This window comes from Eptatretus burgeri, chromosome 6, assembly GCF_056783735.1.
Source record: "Eptatretus burgeri isolate ZD-2024b chromosome 6, Ebu_testis_v1, whole genome shotgun sequence".
Taxonomy (NCBI): Eukaryota; Metazoa; Chordata; class Myxini; order Myxiniformes; family Myxinidae; genus Eptatretus; species Eptatretus burgeri.
In genome coordinates, this window is record NC_140966.1 from 99673905 (window position 1) to 99683313 (window position 9409).

General features: G+C 42.1%; 1 protein-coding gene across 6 annotated transcripts in view; it reads left to right on the forward strand.

Moving 5' to 3' along the window:
* The first annotated feature begins 464 nt into the window (after nucleotides 1–464).
* The window catches only part of LOC147025447 (protein C-ets-1-like), a 64539-nt gene continuing 55594 nt past the window's right edge, over nucleotides 465–9409 (forward strand). For 2 of the 6 annotated variants that reach the window (XR_015059532.1, XM_085886440.1), the window contains exon 1: nucleotides 467–550. The gene's annotated coding sequence lies outside the window, so the exon portion shown is untranslated. Of the gene's footprint in view, nucleotides 551–1723; nucleotides 1841–9409 lie in introns of those variants that run through there. The other 4 variants (XM_085886444.1, XM_085886441.1, XM_085886442.1 and 1 more) reach the window with 4 other exon arrangements.

Consider the following 9409-nt stretch of genomic DNA (forward strand, 5'->3'; position numbering starts at 1 on the left):
AGGAATTTTTAATTGGGGCAGAGTGCTGGAGATACCTCACATACTCCGCGAAAGACACCATGAGACCTTTAACATCCGCCAACTAATGCTAGCAGATGGGTCCTTCTGATTGATAGCACACACATTGAGGCATCACCCTCCAGCACCAGGGTAATAGTTCATTGTTGGGTTGACATAAGAACATTAATGTAGATAGCTCAAAGGCGATACACTGACAGTCGATGCAGCCAATCCTCCCGGAGTCATAATACTTGTTATATTTTCAATTCTCCTGATCCTGTCTATAACGCTACCCTACAGTATGTTAATCGTTTTGTCCAGCCTACCTGTAGTGAACTGATTTGTAATATCATTCAAAAACAATCACAAATCAAACTTAACTGCAAAAAGAACATGAACAGGTCATTTAGAGGGAATAAAGGTGTTGAGAGGAATAGTCGAATGAAGGTGGAGGGAGGTGAGTGTGGGAGAGAGCAAACAGGTGAAATAAGGTGTGGTATTGATTGAGTGTGAGTCATATGCCAGTTGCACGGAGTTCTCCTGGAAACAGGTATGTCTGTTTGTGTGTCTGTTTTTCTTATGCACTTGTTGCTTTATGTCTATGTCTGTTTCTCTATGTCTGTATGTCACTGTCTTACATGATCATTGCATGTGCTCTTCTTTCGGATTAGGCGTTCGTGATAGCGGAAGAGATGTCTTACTAAAGGGTTAAAAACGTAAACACGAGGTCTCCATTTCATGTCCCAGAGGGTGATCCAAAGTGCGTTCTCTTATTCTTTCTTTCGTTCTGCTGTTTTGCATTCAATCCTTTTATACACTCATACTGTCAACTTCCCCGATTTTACATGATCTGCAATGTGTCATCTCATGTCCATTTCCCCATGTCATTGTCTGTGTGTATGCCTGGTGTTTGCTTAATGGTTAGGTTGGTGGGCTTGGGATCCAAGGATACTGAGTTCAGATCCCGCTCAGCTGTTGAATTAATACCAGGTGGGGTTAATTCTGCCCGTCATCCTTCCGAGGTCGGCAAGATGAGTGCCAGCTTGCTGGTATCCTGTGTTGGGGTGGCGACCCGTCCAGGATTGTGTCCAATAGCCAAGGAGACTGCTGAGACAGCACCAACGCTCTGCACAGAGGGTGGTTCCAATGGATGGATGGATTGTCTGTGTGTGGCTGTGTCGATGTAAACGTCTGTCTGAATGTTTGTGTCTGGTAATTTGTTTGTGTACAAAGGACCATATCTTCAGGTGAAGTTGAATTAAATATCTGGATCTGTATTTTTGTATTCTTGTCTCTCTAATTTTCTGTGTCTGTGCATGTCTGTGCATGTTGTCTGTGCATTGACGGTACATTTTGGTCGAGGATTTCTGTCCGAGTTATAATTCCGTGCGGTAGTTAATATAATAAATATGGTAAGATTATGCAGGGGACGAATAGAACTTGTATTTCCCCAAATTATTTTTTCTTCCTCCTTTAATTTCTATGTTTGCATGTTTGTTTTTTGGGTTGGGGATGGGGGTTCTTGTCTTTTCTAGTAAAGATATTTATGATTCAACAAGCCTGAATTAATGGTATTATATTTAACTTTAGGTTGGGAGGTGTTTTCACAAGTTGCGTGCAAACCATTTTGTCTTGCTGAAGATCGTTAAGGCAGAAACAGCGAATTTTTGTGCAAACATGTGGCCTCGACCCACCTTACCCGTGGGGAGGAAGCCACTGTGACCATGATGGGAAACCCGACTCTGCATTGTGTTTTAGTCCACCTCTAACTCACCCAAGGTTTGAGCATTTAAGCATCCGGAGCTACTCCAAAAAGGGAAGCGACAGAAGGTGCTCAGAGATGAGTGACTATTTTTACGGATTTTTATTAAACGAACACAGATGTTAGTCAAACCCTAACAGATTTGACTCGGCCACCAGCAAAACGTGCTACCTCTTCATCAGATTTGTTGCCGGTCCCCTACGAATATGTCCACTTGATGCCAGACAATTTCAATTCCCCAATCACATTCACCGAGAATGTACAATTCCCACTTATACATGCATCTTGGCCAAAGAGGAATGATACCCGTGTTGAGTGTGTGACTATGCTTTTTGGCATGAGGGCCAGGGTGCGTGCGTATTGTTTTGGTGAGCTTTGGATGACCACATTATTTGGTCTAAACTCTAAAGGATGACGTATACGTGCTAAACTTGATCAAAATGCTTGGAGGGTTTTATTTATTTTTAAAACTTTTTTTGGATAAAAGCCGTTTGTCCAGAAAGAAACAACAGAGTTTGTAAGATCATGCATTTTGGCTTTAGGGCAAGGATTTATGCATTTAATGGAGGATCATGCATTCTGACCAGCTTTTTGGTACACAAAATCGAGGCTCATGGAAGTAAGAGCTGCTATATATTCAGAATGACGCTGTTTCCATATCATTACCTCCACCTCCAAAGGTGGATGGAGGTTATGGTTTCACATCTGTTTATCTGTCCGTTTGTTTGTTTGTCTGTGTGCAGGATATCTCAAAAATTTACACATTCAAATGAAACTTGGTGGACAGGTTCAGCATGTGACAAGGATGAAATGGTTCGATTTTGGTGAAGATCCAGATCTGGATCTGGATACGAGAATTATTTAATTTTTAAAACGATTCTTCACCATTGAGAGATAGAGCCAACAACGATATATAGCACGATATCTCAAAAAGTTGTGGACAGATTCCGTCCAGAACAAAATGTTTAAGTGCCTTTGAACAAGGTATAGAGGTAGGTGCCAAGCGCACCGGTTTGAGTGTGTCAAGAATAACAATGCTGTTGGGTTTTTCATGCTCGACAGTTTCCCGTGTGCATCAAGAATGGTCTACTACCCAAAGGACATCCAGCCAACGGCATGTCAGTGGTCAAAAACGGCTCATTGATGAAAGATGCCAAAAGAGGCCAACATGACTTGTGCAGAGCAACAGATGGACTACAGTTAGTCAACTGACAGTCCAGTCCAACATTGGTGCTGAAAGACTCATTAAAGAATGCACAACTCATCGTACCTGGATACAAATGGGGGTATGGCAGCCGACGACCATACAGAATTCCACTTCTTTCAGCAAAAAAACAAGAACCTGTGGTTGCAGTGGGCTAAGGAAGGAAAACACTGGGCACTGGAGGATTGGAGAAACATTGCCTGGTCTGATGAATCCTGGTTCATGCTTTTTCACGCTGATGGGAGGACCAGTTTAAGGAGAAGACCACCACATGAGAACATGCATCCATCATGCCGTGTGTCAACATTGCAGCCTGGTGGTGGTGGTGTGATGGTGTGGGGTGTGTTTTCATGGCGCACATTGGGCCCCTTGATAAAAGTGGAGCAACATTTGAATGCCACAGGATATCTGAACATCATTGCTAATCAGGTGCATCCCTTCATGGCAGCAGTGCATCAATCTGTGAATGGATTTCTTCAGCAGGATAATGCCCCATGCCACAAGGCTAGGATTATCCAGGAATGGTTCCACAAACATGATGGTGAATTCAGCTGACTGCAGTGGCCTTCCCAGTCACAAGATCTCAATACAATTGAGCATCTGTGAGATGAGACGGAACGACCTATTTGGAGTGGAGATCCACTACCGGCCAACTTGACACAACTGTGGGAAGGATAGGAGTCAACGTGGGATAACATCCCTGTGGAATGCTTTCGACATCTTGTAGGGTCCATGCCCTGACGAATTGAGAGATTAGGAAGGTGTTCCTAATGTTTTGTAGACTGAGTGTGTATATACATCCGACATTTTGGGTGTAACCCTTTCTCAAAAGACCGAGTAACGCATACATCTGATGCAATACATAATGAAGCAAGGAGGAGCATGATTGACAGGCACTTGGTAAATGAGTCATAATACGTTGGGATAAGGAAAAACCCAGAATGTAACATTAATGCCTTGGGGGTCTATAGCATCCAGCTGAAAAATCACTTTCTCCTCTGTGTACAAAAAAAAAAAGAGGAAGACCTTTGACACACCATACCACTTATCGGGTCTCTAATGGTGTCATGCAACACAACATGGTAACATGTTTTACATCTGGGATGATTGCAACTCCTTCCAAATTGTTCAACTCCACCATCATTGGAAGAAAAACAGGAACAAACGAGAAAGTTGAGGACGGGAGGCTGTTTCTGTGATATTTTCCAACAGGACTTCTTCCCATGATCACTGAATGACAGTGTGGTATCACACCCTGTTGGAGCATTGAAGCGATGCAGATTCTCCTTCACAGGCTCTGCAAGGTTATCAGTGATGACATACACAGGATTACACTTTTGTTCCTTCATTGATCCTGCGAGAATCCATGTTTTGTTTGAATTTCTTGGCAGAAAGTGCTGCAGCAAGAGGAAGACATCCGTATCCCGAGAGATTACCAACATTCATTTGTATCCAGAACCAACTGCTTTAGATGTATGCAGTATATTCCTGGTGTCAGCCTCTGAATGGTTACCATGGAAGCTGATATGGTTACACCTTGTTGATTTTGCATCCGTTAGGTTTGAGAAATCTCCACCAGTTGCGAGCTCATAATGTTGATGTAGTTCCTTCCCTCTATTAAAGACATTGGGCAGGAACCAGGAAGATGAGCCATATTTTCATCCGAGGCTATGAACTGGCTCCACTCCTGTAGTAGTGGTACATGAGGTCTTTTTTTTAATCAACTTCAGCATGGGTTTCTTCTGCAACACCCATTTAGATCTCATCGTTGATTTTAGAGTCCACTCATAACTGTTGGTCAAAGGTGACATCGACTCTTGTGGTGTATTCTCCAAAATATCAAGTGATTAACTTCATGAATATACTGAAACGCAAAAGAAACTTACCACCTTTTAAACCTTCAAATATCAAGAATAACACTGTGTGTAGTAAAAGTGTGAACTTATTTGTGGACAATAGTGTCCTCACTGTCAGACAAAACGGTCACGGATGGTCACTTGGTCACTTCAATGGTCACTTCATAGCACAGCTGTTGAACAGCCATTTTGACTGTCAGTGATTTGCCAAGGGGTACGGGATGATTTTAATGAGCTGCACGTGATGTCTTGATATTGGCTTTAAAAAGGCCAGTGCAAAATGGGCATTTCAATCAACATGCCACGATTGTCAAGGGATCAACGACAGTGTGCCTTGGGCATACTGCAAGGCAGATTGAGCTACCATGAGGTGGCACGTCGCCTTGGCTGCTCACACCAGACAATATCAGCCCTGGTGGACAGAGACACCCTCCACAACTCTGCAGATGACAGACCTCGATCAGGGAGGCAAAGTCACCACTGCAAGGCAGGACAGGCAGATGGTCCTAAGTCAGATGGCTTCAGACATTGAGCACTGAGTGGGACATAATTCAGCAGCAATCCATCCAAAGACTGGTAGGCAGTATGCGCCGACGATGCGCTGCCTGTATCCAAAACAATGGTGGTCACACACGCTATTGAAAGGGGACTGACATTGCACCCTGTGCTGTTCTGTACTGTCGAACAAACTGATGAGATGCTGTATCTTGGTCAAAAACTTGACATGTCATCAATAAAATTCCAATGTTTCAATTAGCAATTGTTGGTTTGTTTTATTTTGAACTGTTATAATTTTATTACATTTCAAACAAGTGGTAAGTTTCTTTTGCGTTTCAGTATACATTGCTGAAACCACCAAATGTCTGACAGTCACGAGGTTTTTCAAGAGTTTGGATGAGGGAATGGCCATCGATAATGACACGCGTCTTCAATTTAGAATTTGGAATTTCTGTTGGAATGATTTGCTTAGTTGTCAGGATGTTGAGGCCAGGTCCGATTTTGGAGTATATTCATGCAACGTTTGCACTTCGGAACCGGAGATAATTCATGTTTTTGGACATCAAGCATCTCTTTTGTTTGACCATCATTCACAGCATTTAGCAGTCGTTTAAAATATAGTTTGTTGGCTTTTATAGTTTCCTGTCCTTGATTGTTTTTCGAGGAAACGGCTGCTTTAAAAAGATCAGCGAATGTTTTTGAAGTGTGCTTCATCAGCATTTCATGGAACTTAGTAGTTTCCTTCATTAGCCACTCATCCGTGAACTTCATTACTTCTTTCCTTCCACTGTCCTCAGCTGTCTGCAGATCACAGGATATTTCAGGTGTTGCAGTATCTTCCATTGCCAATGAGACCAAGGGTATCAATATGTCTTCTGATATTTGTCAATGTTCATGACAGCAGCAACTGCTATAGCCAATCTGTACACATCTAATGCCTTGAGCTGCTGAGGGGTTTCTTGGCATCATCACAAGACCATCGGAGCGAGCAAAAGTGATCTGGTTGTCATCTTCCAAGTTGAAGAGACACGTCGTGTCCTGTGAGATCTTAGATCTTTCTGACCATGTGATGCAGAATCAGCTAAAAGTCTGGTCATTTTCGTTACGCCTATGATTTCATTCCACATCTTGCATGTCTTGTTCAGCCATTCTATATCCATATTAGCAGAAACTTGGTTGAAGTGCCTTAGACTTCTCTTCACAACAAAGTTCCCAGCAATGAATTTAGCAGAAACCTCTGGTGCCGTCACCTCAAGATCCTTCATATCAGCTCGGTATACGGGACCTTATCTGGCATAATTTGTGTGGTCGTAGCCAAGGCAGCATTGCAGCAAATAACTGAAAATGCAGTTCGCAGTTGCCATCCCTCTCAGCCCTGATAAAAATCCAACATACTCTCCACCATTGTCATGTACATTGTCCACAGAACAATGTTCGAGTTTTTACGGTGGTGTTCATCAAATTCCTTTATGAGACCTTGCACTTTATCGTTGCCCAGAACATTTGCAAGCTGACTCACCGCACAGCAGATTTCACATTGATTTGCTTCATCTCTCTTCGACAGAAGCGAGTCACAGTCACAGATTGAACTAAATTGTTTAGATCAACATCAAGTGTACGATCACGGGAAACCAATCACGATTCGAACATCGGCCAGTTGATATGCCACAGGGCTTCATACATAAGCTCATGTGCCTGAACCACATAATAGTAGGCTTGCATTCCATCATTACCCTATGCACGCGAAGTGAAAAGTGGGGTAAAGCAATTGGTTCACTTCTGTCTGTCTGCCTGTCTGCCTGTCCTGTCTACAAACGCCAGTTTATGATCGAGGAACAATTTGATTTGAATTGTAGGTTATATTTTGAACGTGAACCAGAACATGAATCCGAAAAAGAACCTGCCGTTTAACAGTGCTCTGGCTCCGAGTTCACGCATTCGCAGAGAGGAGTGAGATAAATTTTTTTAGACTGGCTGCTTGACAGTCAGACCAAATTTAATAATAATTCCAAACAGGAAACTGTCATGGTTTTTAAGGCCGTCATAAAGGACACAAACAACAGGCATGAATAACTAATGTAACATGCTAAATAAGATGGTGTACAAGACAGAAAGCGGCAAACATCTGGGAATTTTTTTTCTCTACGATCTTTAAAATCTTTATTTTATTTCAAATGGATAATATAGTTTCGAACACCTATCGATTTTTAGCACTTTCCAAACCATTCAATCTTGCAGTACTTAGAGAAAATATTACGACATTTTAGGTCATCACGAACAATCAATTTTACCGCCCGTAGACCCCTCCCATGTCCTTGTTTCTCAACACAGCATGGGGTGATGTGTTCTATGAACTTTTCTAGTTGTCTCTTTGGTGTCGGATGCAAACACACCTCATTCTGCCCAATGATCATCCAGACCAGCGTTTTCCACACGCTGGCTAATAGCTTTCAGAAAGTTCATGCACACATGTAGTCCACCCATGATAACAACGACATGCTCGTCTCAGGGTCAGGCCAAATTAGCTTCTTCATTTTGCTGTACAGCAGCAGGTCTGCTGTAATTATGGTGTTCTTCTGACCAATGGCTTTTGAAACATCGGTAAATTAATTGATCACAGTCATAAGTATGTCATAATCACCAGAAGTGGCCTGAAGAATAGGTAACATGCCTCCCGTGGTCATTGGAGGATTGACAGGACTGATTGCTTCATTGAATGTACCCCAAGCAGGAATGGACATCTGCCCATCAACATCGTATAGACACGCCACAACCCAAGTCTTTAGACATTGACTTTTTCCTTTGTGCGTGGTTTTCAAACATTGTGCCTCTGAGAGCGTATATATGAAGTTTGAAATCTAATGGATGGCTTCGTTGGGAATCAGATATCACAATGTACAGATGTTATAGCCGAGTCTTATAAGTAAAGAAAACTTTGTTACTAATATAACATACCAGAACTTGAAGGGCACTCGGTAGAGCGCATACCTCCACCCTGTAATGCCTGATCCACGAGAACATATTGGGCCCAATACATTTTTGAAATACCATGCTATACGGGACTATATCGTTTTTGGCCCTATCTCTCAATGGTGAAGCATCGCTTTATGAATTAAATAATTCTCGTATCCAGATCCAGATTCGGATCTTCACCAAAATCGAACCAATTCGTCCTTGTCACACACCCAACCTGTCCACCAAGTTTCATCCGAATCCGTCTGTCTGTCTGTCTGTGTGCAGGATATCTCAAAAAGTTGCAAACAAACACACAAACAATCAAACAGACAGAGAGGGGAGAATACATAACCTCCTTCACCTTCGGTGGTGGAGGTAATAACATCAGAAACACCATTTAAAAAAACTTTGTGTCTCGGTGAGCTGGGTTTTAATCCATAGGACGAGACCAGATTGTGTAAATATAGATACAGTAGCAAATACCACCTGTCGCTTCGCTGACGGGAATACTAAAGGGTGGGGTGGAGAAAAAAGGGGGGAAAGAAAAAGAGGGGTGGGGGAGAGAGAGAGAGGAGGGAGAGTGAGGAGGCGGAGGGGAAAAAAAGAGAGGAGGGAGGGGAGTGAGGAGGGGTGTGGGAAAGGAAGGCAGATGTGAGGTGGAGCATTAATTTCGATTCATACCGTTTCATCAAAATGATTTTGCAGAAAATAACAGTGAACATGGACACAAAATAATGTCTGAAATCCATTTTCCACCTGTCATATGATAAACACCACCCAGAGACACCGCCCGGAGATGTCTGGAGACAAACACTGCCCGGACAGTACGGAGAAAAAAAAATGTATGTATATATATATATATATATATATATATATATATATATATATATATATATATATATATATATATATATATATATATATATATATATATATATATATATATATATATATATATATTGTTGTGGTTACCAAATTCGCAAACCACCATTCAGGTCCCTTAGGTGAGATATCTCCGTAAGTATATGTGTCGTTAGGCCCAAACCCGTTGTCTAGTGGGAATACATGTCATTTATGCGTGCTGCGACTCTTCAGGATAGCCGTTTTTCTTTTACTATCTTTATTTTGGACCAA